The 19868-nt window shown below is 34.8% G+C and overlaps 1 long non-coding RNA gene across 1 annotated transcript in view; it reads left to right on the top strand.

The window, feature by feature from the left end:
• The first annotated feature begins 17870 nt into the window (after positions 1-17870).
• LOC110290639 (uncharacterized) overlaps positions 17871-19868 on the top strand; it is a 39100-nt gene continuing 37102 nt past the window's right edge. The window contains exon 1 of the long non-coding RNA XR_002377485.2: positions 17871-18120. This is a non-coding gene — a long non-coding RNA (uncharacterized LOC110290639). The remainder of the gene's footprint in view (positions 18121-19868) is intronic.

Here is a 19868-nt window from a genome sequence, read left to right as displayed (position 1 = left end):
GTATAAAGTTGCAGTGTGTAGTTTCCTGCAACACTAACAGGATGACCTGTTTTGGACCAGCCAGAATTCTACCCTGGAAAAGTGTTAGGGTTTCTTCCCAACGGATATGTCTTCCCTTCTTACACTACTCTAGGGAGTATGCTGGGAGGCAGAGGGCAAGGGAGGGGTGGTATTGAACAAATCAAAGTCTGTGAAAGAGTGCATTATCATCTCTCTCTTGGTGCATTCCTGAAGTATATTGATTTTTGAGGGCCTGTAGAATATAGGAAAATGGACTCAGAGCTTCATTAATCTTAATCCCTCCTTTTCTTTCTTTCTTTCTTTCTTTCTTTCTTTCTTTCTTTCTTTCTTTCTTTCTTTCTTTCTTTCTTTCTCCTTTCTTTCCTTCTTCCTTCCTTTCTTTCTCCTCTGTCTCCCTCCCCTCTCTCTCAAACATGCTTTAATTACTTTTTCATCTTTATTCCCCTATATAACTGCCATATATACCACAAAACCTAAACATCTTCCAAAGACCAAGCCCTATTCAAGACCAAGCCCCATTCCTACATTCACCTCCGACAAATGTCCACAAAATTTACAGCATACTTACAGTTCTGTTATTTCTCCTATATGACCCCTTCATATCCTGAGGAAGACATTTTCTCTTAGAAGTTTTTATTTTAGTATATCTTTAAAATACTTTGTGTTAACTTGCCTCCATTGTTTGCTTGGGTAAAGATTACACTTTTGTATCTCTGATGTTGCTGTTGACAGCTTTTCTTGATAACCCTATTACAGTCTTGGGAACAGGGTTGCTGTGGGTTGAAGGTCTGACAGTAGCACTCAGTCTTGCCTATCTTAGGTTGTTACACTGTGCATTTTTTATTAGTGTATTATGATTTGTTCCTGATACCTTCAATTTGAAATTTTTCCAAGAAATGAAGAAATGGAGCAGTAATGAAGCAACACCTTGTTAAGAAAACATTTAATGTCTTTTCAGAAAGAAAGAAAGAAAGAGAGAGAGATTGAGAGAGAGAGAGAGAGAGAGAGAGAGAGAGAGAGAGAGAGAGAGAGAGAGAAAGGAACCCTGAACAAGTCATGAGACGCAACCCAGTAAGCAGAATTCTTCCATTGCCTTTGCATCAGTTCGTGCTTCCTGGTCCGTGCCTGATTGAGTTCTTGTCCTGATTTTCTCAGTGATGAATGAAAACAAATGTGATATATTAATATAAACACATTCAACACATATGATTATGAATTAAGTTTTGCTACATCTCCTAAGAGAATTAAAAGTCCCAAAGCAAAGCAATTTTGGAAATTAATTTAAAATGTCTTAGTACTCAAAGGGAAGTGTTAATTACACTTACTGTGTTGGAAATTGGTGTGCTTTCTTCTGACATTGACTGTCAAAGATACCCATAAGGCAAACAGCAGTTAATAACTCTCTTATATTGTAGAGCAATTTTCAAGATTAAATTGTTTTCAACTATGAAATGATGCTCATTAAGAAGGCAGTCCAATATTGTAAAAGTATAGATACGCAAATATGTGGACATATCTAAGAGATGACTGAAAGTAATTCCATCCTAGGCAGGATAATTATTTTAGTAAGTTCAAAAATTTGTTTGGGGGAGGGGTTGCAAATCTTGTGCTGTTCCTCTGAGTTAAATTTCCATTAGAGATCCTATTTTGAAATATTCTTGTAACTTTCACTTAAGGGATTCTCATAGATCATTTGGAGTTCTCTTGAGTAAGTAAGCAATGTGTGTGATGGCATTTAGGAACCTAGTGAATAAGCTCTGTTGCTTTAATTTTTCTTCAAATTAACACTAATAATCTTTTAATATTGGCTCCCATGATAAATTTTAGTTCCTGATTTGGCCACATCTAATTTGTCAGATTTTTGCTCTACAAGTCAGAGTTGAAGAGCAAAGCTTATAACAAATGCATTTACATATCTCTGTTCTCTCATTTGCACAGCATTTCATGCTTGATATTCAAAACACCCAGTATTATACCTTGTAATTACATCACTGAGTACAGCAAAGGTCTAGTCATGAGCTAAATGTCACAATACATGACTATGAGGGCAGCCCATTGTGACTATAGCTGTGCTGCAATTGTACTGTAGGAAACTTCACCTTTCTAATGTTCAACTGTGCTGATTACATATCAGCAGTCATGCATTTAGTGTTATTTTCACCCAGATCCATTTGTTATTCTCCTAATCACCTTGGTGCTGATCTGGATCATCTATAGTCATGACCCCAGTGCTCTCTGGAGTTTTCCCCCAGGTACAATATAATTATTTTTACAGCAGTTATAGTATCTGAGCAATTTTCATGACAGTATATAATTCAATAAACAAATACTGAAAATCATACAAATCTTACCACAGATATTTAAATAACAAAGGATTATAGTGACTTTTATTTTTTAAATTAAATTATTTAAACCAAATACTGCTCCCATTCCTGGTCTCCCTATTAAAGAAACCCTTCCCCATTCTCCCTCCCTCTGTCTTCTGAGAGGGTGTCCCGCCCCCCCGGGGTATCCACCCACTCTGGCACATCAAGTCTCTGCCAGATTAGGTGAATGCTCACCAACTTAAGACAGACAAAGCAGCCCTGTTGGAGAATGGATAGCATAGTCAGTCTGTATCTCTAGGGAGAGCCTCTGCTACAGTTGATGGGAGCCCACATGGAGACTGAACTGAGTGTCTGCTTCATATGTTCAGAAGACTTTCTTCAAGTCTGTGTGTGTTCTCTGTTTGGTGGCTCAGTCTATGAGAGCTTCCAGAGGTCCAGGTTAGTTGATTCTGTTGATTGTCCTGTGGGGTTGCAAGCCCCTTAAGAGCCTTCAATCATTTCCCCCAACTCTTGCAAAAGCATCTCTAACCTCCAGGTTTGGCTGTGGGTATCTGTGTTCATTTCAGACACCTGGGTAGAGCCTATCATAAAACAATTAGGCTAGGCTCCTCTCTGAAAGCATAACAGAGTATCAATAATAGTGTCAGAGATTGATGCCCATTGGATGGGTTTCAAATTGGGCTCGCTATTTACTGGCTATTCCTTTAGTGTCTTTTCCATTCTAACACTGCATTTCTTTTTAGACAGGACAAATTTGAGGTCAAAAGTTTTGTGGGTGCATTGGTGTCCTTATCCCTCCTCCAGGTGTCCTGTCTGAGTATAGAAGTTGATCTCTTCTGGTTCCATGTCCCACTGTTAGGCATCTAAGCTAAGGTCAGCCACATTGATTCCTGGGAGCCTCCCCCATCTCAGGTCTCTGGGGCTTCCTAGAGATTTCCCCTTCCCCCTATGTCCAGCAGTTACAGATTTCCATCCACTCTGCTGTCCCTCTCACCTTCTCTCCTATCTCTCTCCACACCTGATACTGACACAGCACCCTATTTCTCTCCACATCTTGCTCTTACCTAGCTTCCTCCTCTCTCTATGTCTCCTATGACTATTTTATCCCCCCTTCTAAGTGTGATTCATGCATCCTCTCTTGGGCCTTTATTCTAGTTTAAATTCTTTGTGTGTGGGGGATATTGCAAGGGTATTCTATATTTTATGGCTTTTATACCCTTATCAGTCAGTATTTAACATGCATGTCCTTTTGGGTCTGGGTTACCTCACTCAGGATGATATTTTCTAGTTCCATCCACTTACTGGCAAAATTTGTGATGTCCTTGTTTTAAATAACTGAATAGTAATCCATTGTGTGAATGGGCCACATTTCTATATCTGTTGTTTGGCTGAAGGACATCTCGATTGTGTCCAGTTTCTAGCTGTGACAAATAACTATGAACATGTCCTTGTGGTATAGTAGAGCATCCTTTGGGTATATGGCGAGGAGCAGGAGAATATTTGGATCTTCAGGTAGAGCTATTTCCAATTTTCTGAGAAACTACCAGAATGATTTTCAATGTAGCTATACAAATTTGCATTCCTACCAACGATGAAGGAGTGTCCTCTTTTCTCCACAGCCTCATCAGCATGTGCTGTTATTTGGGTTTTTTATCTTAGTCATTCTGATTGGTGTAAAGTGAAATCTTAGTGTGGTTTTGATTTGTTTTTCCCTCATGACTAAAGATGGTGAACATTCCTTCAAGTGCTTCTCGTCAATTCAAGATGCCTCTGTTGAGAATTTTGTTTCATGATGTACCCCATATTTTGATTGGGTTATTTGTTTGCTTATTTTTGAGTCTATCTTGAGTTCTCCATATATTTTGGATATTATCCCTCTGTTGTAGGGTTAGTGAAGATCTTTTCCCAATCTGTAGGCTGCTGTTTTGGTCACATGACAGTTTCCGTTGCCTTACAGAAGCTTTTCAGTTTCAAGTAGTCTCATTTATCAATTGTAGATCATAGACCCTGAGCCATGGTGTTCATTTCAGGAAACTTTCTCCTGTGCCAATGTGTTCAAGGTTATTTACCATTTCCTCACCCATTAGATTCAGTGTATTTGATTTTATGTTGAGATTCTTTGTCCATTTTGACATGAGCTTTGTACAGAGTGATAAATATGGATCAATTTGCATTCTTCCATAGGCAGACTGGCAGTTAGACCAGCATCTTTTTTGAAGATGCTTTCTTTTTCCATTGTATGGTTTGAGCTTCTAGGTCAAAAAGCAAGTGTCCATAGGTGTGTTGGTTTAATTCTTGGGTTTTGACCCTATTCTATTAATTCAAATGTCTGTTTCTATGCCAATACATTGTGGGTTTTATCACTATTGCTTTTCAGTACAGCTTGAAATCAATAGGTGTCCATAGGTGTGTGGGTTTATTTCTGTGTTTTTAACCCTGTTGTATTGATTCACTTGTCTGTTTCTATACCAATACCTTGTGGTTTTTTAACACTATTGCTTTTTAGTATCACTTGATGTCAGGGATCGTGGTTCCTTCATCCTGTCATTGTTCTGAATTGTTTTGTCCTGGGGTTTTTTCTTTGTTTTTTCCATATGAAGCTTAAATTTGTTCTTTTAAGGTCTGTAAAAATTATTTTGGACTTTTTTTGATGGGAACTGCATTGAGTCTGTAGATTCCTTTTGTTAAGATGGCCATTTTTACTCCCTTAATAATACAAGTCCATGAGCATAGTAGATCTTTCCATCATCTGAGATCTTCTTCAATTTCTTTTTTCAGTGACTTGATGTTCTTCTCAAACAGATCTTTCACTTGCTTGGTTAGAATTGCACCAAGATATACTGCTTGTGGCTGTTGTGAAGAATGCTTTTTTCCTTAATTTATTTCTCTGTATATAGGAAAAAATATTTATTTGAGTTAATTTTATATCCAGCTATTTTGCTGAAGTTGTTTACCAGCTATAGGAGTTCTCTAGTAGAATTTTGCAGATTGTTCATGTATACTATTATATCATCCTTGAATAGTGATACATTCACTTATTCTTTTCCAATTTGTATCTCTTTGATATAATTTTGCTGTCTTATTGTTCGACCTAGAACTTCAAGTAATATATTGCATAGATAGGGAGAGAGTGGGCAGCTTTGTCTTATCCATAATTTTCATAGGATTGCTGCAAGTTTCTCTCCATTTAATTTGATGGTGGCTATTGGCTTACTCAATATTGCTTTTATTGTGTTTAGGTATGGGTCTTGAATCCCTCATCTCTCCAAGACTTTTCAATATGATGGCTTGGTAGGTTTTATCAAAGGATTTTTCAGGAACTAATGAGAAAATAATGAGATTTTTTTGTTACAATTTCTTTACTTAATGGATTATGTTAATGGATATTTTGAAACATCTCTGGACCCCTGGAATGAGGTCTACTTGATCATGGTGAATGATGTTTTTGATGTGTTCTAGAATTCAGTTTGTAGGAATTTTAAGACTACTTTTGTGTTAATGTTCCTAAGTGAAATTGGTCTAAAGTTCTCTTTCTTTGTTGAGTCTTTGTGTGGCTTATGTAACAGCATGATTGTGTTCCTATAGAATGAATTAGGTTGTGTTCTTTCAGTTTCTATTTTGTGGACTAGTTGAGGAGTATGGGTATTAGCACTTTTAGAAAGTCTTGTAGAGTTCTGCATAAAGCCATCTTGCCTAGGGCTTTGATTGTTTTGGAGACTTTTAATGACTGCTTCTATTCCCTTAAGGTTCATAAGACTGTTTATAGATAATGTACCTGATCTTAAGTTAACTTTGGTATATGGTATTTGTAATTTGGTATGTGGTATGTGTCTAATTTATTATGTGAATTTTCTCAGTTTCTTCTGTTATGACTCCCTCTTCATTTTATTCTGGTTTTTTTTCTGTTTTTTTTTTTATTCTGGTTTGTTTTTTTGTTTGTTTGTTTTTTGTTTTTTGGTTGTTTTTTATTTTGTTTTTTTGTGGGGTTTTTTTTGCTTTTTTAAGTTTTGCTAAGGGTTTGTCTTTTTTGTGGATTTTCTAAAAACAAAACAAAACAAAACAGTTTATAAATTTGTTGATTCTTTGTATGGTTCTCTTTGGTTTATTTCAGCCCTTCAGCTCTGAGTTTGATTATTTCCTGTAGTCTGATCCTCTTGGGTGTGTTTTCTTCTTTTTGTTCTATATCTTTAAGGTATGCCAATAATTTACTAGTATAAAATCTGTCAGATGTCTGCATGTAGGCACTTAATAGTGTGAATTTTCCTCCTAATACTGCTTTCATTGTGTTCTATAAGTTCTATAAGTATGTTGTGCTTTCATTTTCATTGAATTATAGAAAGTCTTTAATTTCTTTTTTACTTCTTTCTGACCAAGTGATATTTCAGTAGAGAGCTGTACCATTTTCATGATTATGTTTGCATGGTTCAGTGTGTGATTTGAGATTTAGTGACATCTATTTTAAGAATGTTGTTGCCCTTCATTTGGAGTGTAGAAGTTTGGAATTGAGGCAGCATCTTCAAAGGATATATACATAAGATATAAGATGATGACTCATCAATCAACTCTGTAATGGAGGGAGGGGGGACACTACACAGTATCCAGTATCCAGATAGTTCTAAAATGATTGTGTGTGTTCTTATGGAGAGAGAGAGAGAAAGAGAGAGAGAGGAAGAAGAAGAAGAAGAAGAAGAAGAAGAAGAAGAAGAAGAAGAAGAAGAAGAAGAAGAAGAAGAAGAAGAAGAAGAAGAAGAAGAAGAAGAAGAAGAAGAAGAAGAAGGACGAGGACGAGGACGAGGATGAGGACGAGGACGAGGACGAGGAGGAGGGGAGGAGGGGAGGAGGGGAGAGAAGAGGAGAGGAGAGACAGACACACAGAGGGAGACATGGAGGGTTCTTAAGTGTAGAAAGGTCTTCACCATTCACTGTTTGTCCCTTGCATCTCCATCTGTTTCATCATAATCTTACTTTCTTCAAGGTATAATCCTCATGCATGCCTCTCACTCTAAGGCATTATGTTCTTCTTATCAATGAGATAACTAAAAGTGTTACTAGAAATGCTCATTGTTCACCCCCAAGATTTTATTACATTCTTGAAATGAACAGGAATATAATATTTTGTCTTTAACTTGGAGCATTGCATGTAGAAAATTTATCTATGGACTGGGTTCTCATTATGCTTTTCTTTTCTATTAACATATCACAGGAAAACTTGTGGATTAATAAATGAGAGTCAAATAAAGCTTTGGTGCAACAGGGCTAGATGCAAGAATTGCCTGTTAATATTATTTACTTATATATTCTGCACATGGCCTAGAGATGGTCTGGATAATCCATTGCCAGAATTTAATAGACTATTTCAGAACTTTTTATTTGGCTGATTTAAAACCATCAAGCTCATTATGGTTAACATCTGCTATATGAATAGCTGGTATCTTATAGCAAGCTCTTCCTGTTTATACAAAATAGCCTTCTAAGAAACATTTCTCAATGTCTCATGCTGTCTCTGGAACTTATCATTAGTTGTCAACTGGTGTCTTTGTTTAGAACCAAAGAGCTGGCATGGCTTGAATGACAAAATCAATTTATGGGAGAGTCCTGAGCTTCAGAAGCCTGGCCTCCTCTAGCATTGCTAAAAACTGTGATTTACCTATGGAACCAAAGAAATGTCTCAAAATTAATTTGTACTAAACACATTTTACATGTTACTTCTAAAATAGTAACATCAAATAGTTCTATCAGAATATCTGCCATTTCTTTACATTAGAAGGGGCAGACTGATGTTATAATTTATTTCAGAATTTTATGAAGTTAAGACCCCCTATATCTCTCTTAAATTTATGTAACAGTTTTTTTGCAACTCATTCCTTTTACAAGGACATCCAAACCTAAATGCATTTATCTTCACAATAGTTTGCCTTAGAACAATGTCATCAATTCACTGACTCAGAGTAATGTTTGCAAATGTTTGGAGAATGTCAAGTCAATCAAGGTCCCTTTGGACCACATGCTAATAGAGCAAAATTAACATAGCCCTAGAGTAAACTGAGGATGAACTGTCTCTTCCCCATATGAATGCAAACTGTTTTGGTCACCCTTCCTCATGAGGATTGACACAATATATTCCACATTTCCAGAGCCACGTACCAAGTTCCAAGGTTCGCAATCCATGGTTCAGAACACACAATACTTTTACAATTGCAAATATCATGTTCTTACATTTTCAGAACCCATCTGTCATTCTCCATTCTTTTGTTTGTTTGTTTTCTGTTTGTTTGTTTTGTTTTAGGAAACAGGATTTTAGATCAGGCTGGTCTTAAACTCACAGCAATACACCTGTCTCTACCTCTCAAGTGCTAGGTTAAATGTGTTGTCATCTACAACCCAGCTTCATTCTCCCTTATTTGCTTTGCTGTATTCCTACTAGTGAACTGAAGAAATTCTGGTTGAGGCCCACTGTTCTTATGAGTTATCATTATTATTGAAACCTCAGTCATATAACAGTGCCCAGTCCTATTTCTAATATAAACTGATTGATGATGAAAGGAAGAAGATAATTAAGAGGGGGTACTTTAAATACTGTATCTTTACCACACTACGAAAGTGGCTTTCTATCTATAGTAGAAATTTTGGTAAATGCCTGTAAGTACATCTGAATTTTTTGTTTAGTTTGAAATCAGTATGGACATAGCTGGTCCTTCTGTCTATAACTATCAGTGAATATTTGTTGAAGATTTCTATTTAATATAACATTTTAGTTTAAATGAACTTAAGTTTTTATATATGTGTTGCTTGTATGATTACTTTTTGTTTTGTTTTGTTTTAGATTCTCTACACAACAGTGCTGGAAGTCATGGGCATTCCTCTTTCTTGTGTTTTCAATGGCTATTCACATGTGTTATCTGTTTGAGAAATCAGTGAAAAACATTTATGTACTTTTCTACAGCATTTCATAATACTTTCTCAATAGAAGACCCTGTCTTTTTCACTCATTTAATCATGGGTCTTGAAAATAGCTCAGAACTGGGCAGTAGTGATGCACGCCTTTAATCTCAGCATTTGGAAGGCAGAGGCAAGTGGAATTCTGAGTTCGAGGCCAGCCTAGTCTATAGAGTGAGTTCCAGGATAGCCGGAGCTACACAGAGAAACCTTGTCTTGACCTCCTCTCCCTCAAAAAAAAATAGCTGAGGTATAAATATTGGGTAGGTGACTCCCTAATTCTTGATTAATATCTGCCCTATGTTCACCACTTTGTATTTTGTTTTGTCAGTGAAATTTGTCCCCACAGGTAAAGCACTGGATTTTCATGAGTATTCATTAAATACTTTTAAATATATTGAAATTTTTTATGTTATAGTCTAAGGTATCTAAGATTTACTAAATCAAAATGATTATTGTGAGGCAATAGCAACACAAACTGCAGGAACTTTCCTTTGTATATTCTGACCTGAGTTTGGTACTCTGATAGTGAAGCTTTCCAGAAGAATTTTCAAATGTGATAGGACAGGTCCCAAGAAAGTCAGATGGTCAAAAAAAGTGTACCAAAAATGAGACAAGATGTTCTTCCTTGGAGGACATGGGGATTTTGTTAAATGTCATCTATCTTTATTACTAATAATAGAACCTTTTTTTAGTTAAATAATATTAACATCAAAATTAAGTACAGAAATGAATTAAAAGCCTTCTACGTAAAATGATTTCAATTTCTCATAATAACTAGTGAATAATTTAACACCATGGGAAAATTTGGGAAGAATAATAGGGGTAAACAATAGCACTTATTACTGACTTAAAAGCAGTCAATATGATTCAGCATGATCAACAACAAATATCTCAAATCTTATTTAATGTTATATTTGTTCCTTTGAAGATGATAGAGTGTCCGTTTATCTAGTAATAAAATTGTGACAAATATGGTTACATAAAATAGATTTGGTTGTAAACATGCAAATATGGAGGTCTTCAGAAAATGTGCATAAAAGAACTGTAGTATTTCTCCTGAGATAAAGGGGTATAGATGGATAGTAATGTATTGTTAGCTTAATTTATGAACATGGAGAAAATGGAAATGTAGGTAATAAATGTAATATAGATAAATAAGGCAAAGGCAAAATTCAAACTTTTAATCAAAAATAAAGAAGACAGGAATTAAGAAAATAATGAAAATAAAGCTTTTAGTTTTTACAATTAGTATTGTGTAGGTTAACTTCCTATTCTCAGATTAGGGAGCTGTAACCTGCAAGAGCTCTTCCATAGTCAGCTATGAAAAATCACCCTAAATTCATTCTTTGAAACAGCTTGTATTCAGAGATTGCTTGTGTTTGTTGTTCATATAGATTCTATTTATGAATGTATCTGATAGGTAGTCTGAGCCTTGTTAACTGAGAGCATATAAGATATAGTTTTCCCTATAAACATTCAAAACCAGGAAGTTAAAGAATTCCATTCCTTTTTTTTCAATGGCAACCCAAAGTGTGGCTTGTAGACTCATAACCATGCCACACATCTTATTTCAATTTAAGAAAATTTTTAGTAGAAGTTTGAAATCTCTTCTCCTGGCTTTATCTGGATCCACACATGCAACAAAGTGACAAATGCAACTATATTCCTGTTAAAAGATACTTTTTATTCATTCTATTCATTCAAATAACTGTCCCTGAAATGCAGTTAGCAATATCCTATTAATTTAAAGATTTCTTATCTCTTTAATGACCTGTGGTAGTCTTTTCCAAAATGTAAATGATTTTAAAGAACAATCACTTCTAGTCTTCTGGATTGCAATCTGGCTATCTTAAACAAGCTCAGTTAGAGACAAATGGTAGAAGAAATGGCAACATAATTAAGTAGCTAATTGAGCAGTGATAAGGCCAAAATATTTTGTGATATTTTCTTTTACCCTAAACAATCAGATACATTATTGCTTGTGCAAATAACCCTAAAAAGATAGATAAGGAACATAATTCTGTGGTATTCCTATGTAACCCTGAGGTCACAGACATGGAGACATTCCTCTACAACATCCATAACAATCTGCCTTTTCATTTGGCAATAGTTTTCACTCAGAGTACATAATTTTCTCTTTTAAAAAACCTAATAATGTCTCTTACTTTTTGAGGTGATAATTTTATTAAATACGTAGAATTGAGTTAATTTAAAAGACTTTTGGATGTAAACGAAGAACTAGAGTTTAAATTAAACAGGTTTTGAGAATGGCTTAGACAACAAAATGAATTGAATACTAGACTGCTTTGTTGAACTTTATTTTGTTCATAAAGATACTATAGTTTGAACAGCTTCTTCAGTATTACTCTTGCTTGGCCACTTTCCATCTTGATGTGTTTCTTATAGATATTCTGAACAATGAATTGCACATTTAATTCCTTCTTTGCAATTTTATTTACGTTCTTTGACATTATCAAAACAAACTTCAAATTTTGCAAACCCAACCTGTATTAAATGATAGTGATTCATTGGGGTATTCATTCTCTTCTCAAGAGTATTGCTCCTTTTCCTGTAACCTTCTGACTTCCAGAAATGTTTGTGTTGATGGTTGCATCTGCTCCTCATTATGTATGAATTTAGTCATATATCAAGCATATCTGAACTGAGCCTTTTTAGGAGCTACTACAATTGCAGCTTTTGGTGTCTTTTCTTCTTTTTGATAAAACCTCCTTATTATATGTAGTATGTTATCACACACTGGACCCAGAATGAAAAAAATAATGGAGAAAAATAAAGGAAATTACATAGTTTTCACAGCCATACATTATGCTTAGGAGATCAAACATTTGTAGTGCAGAAGTTTGGATTTCCAGAAGTCACCTAAAAGTTTGGCAGCTTTGAGACCCCACTGTATTCAATAATGTCAGTGCTTAACAAGATACATGGTCGTAGCAACAAGAGTGAGGGCAAGCAGGCACAAAACCAAAAAACATTTTTTCATGTTCTTTTATAATAGACCATGCCACCAGAAATAATGGTCTAAATTTAGGGTGTTTCTTCCTATCTAAAATATAATTGAGAAAAATCTCTCCTACCAGTGCCCAGTTGCCTAAGGTTTAGTTGACTCTACTGTAGTAAAGATACTTATGTATTTTATTTAAAATTTAGGCATCATTTATGGGCATGATGTACAGTACTATGCCTATTGTTTTCCTCTATCTCCGTGTGTGATTTTAATTTGAATCTGAAGTGATATTTTTTTTAAAAGACAGAAAATGTAATTATAAATAGAGACTTGATATCATAGATCCATTGTTAATATATATTCTGTGGCATTTTTTGAATGACTACAAAGATACTGACCATATGTAAGTTTTTGGTGAATCTGGTAAAGAATAGTCTTCTAGGTGCTGGGAAGATGGCTAATTGTTTAAGAGTATTCACTGCTATTGCAAAGAATCAGAGTGTGATCATAGCACCTGTATCACATTTCTCATAAACACGTGTATATCTCTAGTGCCAGGGGATCTAACAGTTGCTGGATTCACAATGTGTGTGTGTGTGTGTGTGTGTGTGTGTGTGTGTGTGTGTGTGTGTGTACAATTTAAAATATCAAAATAAATCAATTTTTAAAGGGATGAAAAAAATGTTCCCTTATGATGTACACATGTACATATCTATTCAAGAGGAGAATATATCACCTTTAGTGTGATGTGTTCAGCATCAGAATTCTTGGTAAGAGTTAAAATCCAGCATCAATAAACACATAATCTTTTACAGAAAAGCAGGTTGTTTTCTAAATTATAAGGATATTAGACCTTTTAATTTCTTTGCTGCAGTAGCAATTATTTTAGAAAATTATTTTAGAAATCAGAATATGGACTCTGCATTCATATGATAAATGTTCTGAATTCTTTTGATCCTTGAGAATCCTTAACTTCATAATAGCTACACAGTACTTACAGTATTCCTGCTTCCCAAAATTAATGTTTATGAAATGCATGTAAACTAAATATGTTATTTTCATTTAATAACATTTACTGTTTTTTTCTTGAAATAAAACTTAATCAAAGTATTTGTATTACAGTTTCCTCTCACACAAATTCTTGAAAATCCTACCACTTCCTCACCCACCAAATACCATGCTTTTTATTACTATCTTTCTTTAGAAAGAAAGCAAACAAACAAAAAGCAAATTTTAAGAAGGAAAAATATAATGCAAGCACACACACAAATAAAATGAATACAAACACCAAATTGTAGACAAAAAATGAATGCCTACATAAAGCAAGAAGCAAGAAACAAGATTCTATATAATACCATTGAAACTGTTTTGTGGTATCCCTGTACTGCTGGGGGGGGGGGGCACCAAGTCTTAAGTTCAGTTAATATACCTAGTGAGACTCTGTTGGAAAAAAAACTCTATTTTTTTCTTTGCAGGTTGGAATAAAATGAAGGTGGATTTTTGGTTAGGGTTGGGAGTCAGTGTCCACTTCTCTCTCTTGGTGCTGGCATCTTACTATATCATTTGCTGACATAGATAATATTTTATTTAAAATGGTCAAAATTAATTAACTTTTATCATCTGAACTAAAAAAAAAAACGGTTTAGTGAAACAGAGCTCTTTAATATGATATGTACTAGAGAATAGATTTGACTATAAAACCAGATAACTCTAAAATGTTGTAATTACAGAACAGAGAGTTTTAAAATATAATTGTGAAAGTTTATTACTGGAAATATTTATGGCATAATTACATTCAATAATTTTGTAGATCCACATGTATGAAAAAAGTTTAGCGAAATGGTTTCTTACAGTTAGCAACCCCTATCTCAATCAGAAATCTTTCTCTTATAAGCAGCCTAACTTATAATTCAATCCTATTGGTAAGCCTCCTTTAAGCAGCATTTATGTGTATAAATACACATATATAAGCAAAAGTAAAATTTGGAAGGTTTTGTGTGTGTGGATGTGTGTGTGTCTTAATATATACATATTTTTATGCATATTTTCTTTATATATTTATTAGCATATATATGTATATATGTAGTGATATATGTGTGCACAGGTATATGTATGTGTGTGTGTGTGTGTGTGTGTGTGTGTGTGTGTGTGTATAAACAGTAATACACAATAAGGAACTGGAATTTAAACAGGTTTGGGTTAGGGTGGAAAGGAATAGAGGGCAGGAGTATAATGACAAAACTATTCTTTGATTAGTGAACAAAATAAATTTTAATGATTAATTTTGAAAAGGTGTACCTTATACACTGAGTTAAAATGTGACAATATAGGAATAAATGGGGAAATAAATTAATAAACATTAATAAACAGGGATCATGAAACAATTTTGTGGCTCACAGTGAATCTATTTTCAGACAGTAAAGGAGATTATCAATGTAAGAGACACAACAGATTAATAAATCCATTAAATTTGTGTGGGTGAAAACGTTAATAAAATTGTTAAATGATTGGAAAATAGCAAAGAAAGAAATATGTTGTTATTACAAATGTAATAGTATAAAGAAGAATGTTTTAAAAGTACTGAAAAACTATTAGTGATATTTGGTCAAGATATTAGGTATTGGTAGATATTGAATATCAAGGTACCAGTGAAGGTGGCACATGCCTTTGCTCCCAGTACTCATGAGGCAGAGGCATGCATATCCCTCTGAGTTTAAGGCCAGTATGGTATACAAAGTGAGTTTACAGAAAGTCACAGCGACACAGAAAAGTACTGTCTTGAAAAAAAAATTGGTCAAGGTAAAACAACATATTGAGAGTTTTTGTCATTTTCTCAAGTATTTTATTGATATTGTTCCTGCTAAATATTAAGTTAATATGGTTCTCCTCACATTAGTATTTAAGTAACTCAAGAAAGTATTGGCTATATCTCTGAAGAATTTTAATGTTTCTAAACTCTGTTGAATATATTTCCCAGTGGACTATACATTTTTAAACCTTGTGCTGGCTAATATTATGTCAACTAGAAACAATCCAAAGTTATCTGAAAGAAGGGATAATTGATTGATAGGAGAGGGCCCACCCATTTTGGGTTGTCCCACTCAGGGCTAATGGTCCTGGGTTTTATAGAAAAGAAGGTTGATCAATCCATTATGAGCAGGCCAGTCAGCAGCACCCTTCCATAGCCTCTGCATCATCTTCTACATCTGCAATTAAGTTTCTGCCCAGAATGAGTTACTGTCCTGTCTTCTTTCAATGGTGGACCAAAATGTGGAATCATAAACCAAGTAATCCTTTTTCTCCCTACTTGTTTCCACTCATGATATTTTATCACAACAATAGAAACACTAACTAGAGCAAGCTTTTTGTGAAATATTTATGAATATTTTTTTTCAAACATCAATTTATGTGTTTTGAGGGTTAAATCAAATATATACAATTTATTTTCTGTTTCTAAGATGATGTAAAATGCACTTATGCTTACATGTATTGTTTTTAGTTTTGTCATGTGAAGAGAATACAAAACATTGAATATTACATTATGTATAATTCACATCATCTTTATCAGAATGGCAAAATACGAGTGACAAATATTAAGGTAAGTTGAAGTTGAGGTTTTTCCACTTTGCATTATTGCTGTTGGTTATATATACACATACAGAAAAACATGGGTAAACACATAAATTTAATTGCAATTAGTAAAATTATTTATGAAATAAAATATATTATACCATATGCTGGCATATGCTATTCTCAAACATAATTTCTAGTATAAATTTCCAGTCAATTATTATTTATATTTTGTAATACTGAAACACTTAAATTCAAGCTTTTAAAATATCTACGTTTGAAAAAAATAAATCAAGAGGTAGTTTAAACATTTTAAGGTAACCTTAAAGTTTCAAGAAAATAAGACTATCCTCTTTCACACACGTTTCTATTGGACTTAACCTTTATACATTTATTAAATAAAATATCTGGGGAACCAAGAAATTACACCTTTATTTTGTATTTTTGTCCATAGAACATTCCTTTAAAAATTCAGAGGAAAACACTACCAACTCTATGTACATCTCCTGTGGGACCCCGAAAGGTAGCTTGGTTCCCGGTTGAGCTAAGGCTTGAAACCCTGGAGATCCTGACGGGACAATAGGGGTTTGTCTGTTCCCAGGGACCAGGCCCCTGTCACTAGCCTCAGCCCTCCATATATATTTGGTCATCAATCATGTAACAACAATGTTCCAAGCCCGTCTACTTGTAAAGGACATGACCTATGATCATGTAGGCACAAGACAGATCTCCACTTTAATGAGGTACCTAAAGGCCTGAAGGGCTTAGCCAATAAGCTTTCCTTCCCCAGATATTTCTCCCTGCAAAAGGTATTTAATCTCAGACCTAAACTAAGAAGTGGGGTATGGTTTTACACATCTACTTTCCACCATGACATAAATGCCTTAAAACCATGGACTGCCTCTTTTCATCGTAATCTGCTCTGGGAGCCATGGAGAAGGCCTTTGCTTATAAAGCTGCTGTCTGATCTCCCTTTGTGTGCTCCCAGCCATGGCTGCCAAGCCAAGCTCAAGCCCACCACCACCTTCAAGCCAAGGCTCTCCCTATAGGATCAGCCAGATCTCCCCGCTCCTGCCCACCCCTGGCCCTGGGCTAAGCATAGTCAAAATTCCTGTGTCCTTCCTCCCAGAGGCGACAAGCCCTGTGGTGAAGCAGATTCAGGACCCATAACCCTACAATCTCCAAACACTCCTGCCATGTCTATATCCAGTCCTACTTCTGTCTTGCTGTGTTCTAGACTGAAAGTATTTTCTCAGCACTATAGCATCATTATTATCACAAGCTTCTATTCAATAATATTCTCCTAATGATCTGTAATGGAGTATGTCTAAATTCAAGTACACATAAATACTACTTTTAAAAATTAGTGATGAGTTCAAATAGAAAAGTATACACACAACCTCTTTAATCTTTTACCAACCTTACAGAAAATTACTCAATAAATGCAGTTTAGTCTTCTAAATGAGTCGACTAAATCACTGCTTTATTGCAACCCTCACTAGTTAATTAAAACAGGTTACTCACTAAGTCCTTATTGCTACAGAATGAGTTATTTCTATGTGAATGAATATGAGCAAGTATAAATGGTTAATCGAGCCTAAGGGCTTGGAATTTGCTTGTTTCGGTTTAGGAAACCCTAAAACGTGAGCAGTACAGATTATTTATACATGTTAAACCTCAAGAAGCTTCATTTTTCATAATGGCTAAAATAATTTTTCCTCCAAGACTTTTGATATTTGATATAGTCAAAAGGTAAAATCGAGTAGCAGGGATCTTTAATTGGTTCCAATTCATAAAAATATGAAAATTATAAAATCCCATGCTAAATTATTAACACTATTAAACAAAAATATCTTTCAGTATCCTCTAAGGCTTTTATCCGAAGAGGAGATTACAGTGATTTCTATCCAAAGCGAATGAGACTACAGGAATATGTTAGTTCCTAAATAAAATCATCTTTAAAAATATATTGTGATTCTTATTCTTATCAGTTCGACACCTTGCAAGTTAATGTGCAGCTTTTCTGTCTTACAGGTGACACTCTGAGATGAATTCCATCATCATCTTTTCATCTCATTATTTTCAACATGGGACTTTGAAACAATTATGTATTATTAATAATCCACTGTTGGAACACTATCCATGGATGGAGTCATGTGAGAATATTTCTGTGTGCCCATGAGAAAACGCCAAGAAACTTAGACAAGAGAATCATGAACTCAGTTATAAAAAACATGGAATTGCTCTTGGAATTTCTTGGAATGTCCTTTTGCTGCCCTACTAGGGGTAGCTGGTAGGGTAAGTTTACTTCAGTTTATTCATTAACTGGTGATTACTGTTTGTTCATATGCCTATACTGTAAAACATGTTTTTGCCACATGCAACTCATCTGCCATGTGTGGCTTGGTCTTGTAATTGTAGTTTATACTTGTGATGCTCCTTAACTCTCAGATTGTCTGATTCTCTGAATAAAGTTGGTTATTGAATGAGAATATAGTCCACCTCATTTATGGTCTTCATTCCCCACATCCTCCTACCAATTAGAATGGTAAACAATACACCCTTTGAGGAGGAGTTGTTATAATATATGGTAGGTAGGTTCAATATAAGCTGAAAAAACTGTTGTTTACATTTACACTTTACTGTTAATAACTCAATTTCATATTCCATATTAGTTGTCCTTCCTTTTTTTTTTTTTTTTTTTTTTGATTTTTTGAGACAGGGTTTCTCTGTATAGCCCTGGCTGTCCTGGAACTCACTCTGTAGACCAGGCTGGCCTCGAACTCAGAAATCTGCCTGTCTCTGCCTCACAAGTGCTGGGATTAAAGGTGTGTGCCACCATGCCCAGCTAGTTGTCCTTTCTGTTATCTACAAAGGAGGCTGTAAGATGGAGTTGTGCACCAGGAAGAGTAAGAAATGGATTTGCTTGATAGATATTTACTATGCAACGAGAATGTGCTCTGTATTACTCTAAATCCTCACAAAATAAAATTAAAAATAAAAATAAGATTAATACTTGGTGAATTAAAGTAATACATTTTTAATAAATTAATATATTTTGTCTTCATTTGTTACTATCTGATTATAATTATTTTTAGTATTTAAATTTTGAGTTGAATTGTATTATCTACATCTCTATCTAAATATGATCTTATTTTATTTTAAATGAAAATGCCATTAGTTTGTGTGCATATGTGCATTCATGTATGTTTGTGTGTTTGTGTGGGAGTGTGACTATATGTGTACATGTGTGCATGTGTGTGTTAGTTTGGGATGTGCATGAGTGTATGATGCACATGTGTGTGAATGTGTAATGTGTAACTTTGTGTATCAGTGTGTATATTAGTGTATGATGTACACGTTTTGAGTGTATGTGTGTGTGTGAATGTAGTTAAAATGTTGTAACCTCGTGTTTTTCAATTCATCCAGATTGTTCTCAGAATAACTCCTCTGACACTTCTTTTATAAGTATAAGTGCTTAAGTCAATAGATTTGGCTTTTTTCTGATTAGAAAATATCTCAGTAAATCCATATATTTATCACATGGTTGGTTACCTCCTCATTTTTCTGAGCCTATCTCCTCCTCAATGGGGCAAATCTAGTCCTACCTGAGTCAATCCCAGAATCTTCTCTCTCTCTCTCTCTCTCTCTCTCTCTCTCTCTCTCTCTCTCTCTCTCTCTCTCTCTCTCTCTCTCTCTCTCTCTCTCTCAAGTTCTACCCTATTTTTCCTGCCTAAACTAATAGGACAACAGCATTTTATTGACAGGTGATATTTTCATACAGTACAAAAAATTGTGTGTGTGTGAGAGAGAGAGAGACAGACAGAAATTGAGAGAGAGAATCTTGTGCATATGTGTGTGGCTGAATATTTGTTTATGTGTATATATGTGAGAGAGTATGTGTTAGTGTGTGTGTGTGTGAATCATCTGTATATGTGTGTGAATGTGCTTGTGACATACATGTGTGTGATGTGCATGTGTGTTTGAGTTTGTGTGCATGTGTGTGTGTGTGATATGCATGTATTTGTGTGTGGTTGAGTGTGAAT

Source organism: Mus caroli, unplaced genomic scaffold (assembly GCF_978045245.1).
Source record: "Mus caroli unplaced genomic scaffold, Mus_caroli_1 scaffold_1, whole genome shotgun sequence".
In the NCBI taxonomy this organism is placed as follows: Eukaryota; Metazoa; Chordata; class Mammalia; order Rodentia; family Muridae; genus Mus; species Mus caroli.
This window is presented reverse-complemented; position numbering and strand designations above follow the sequence as displayed.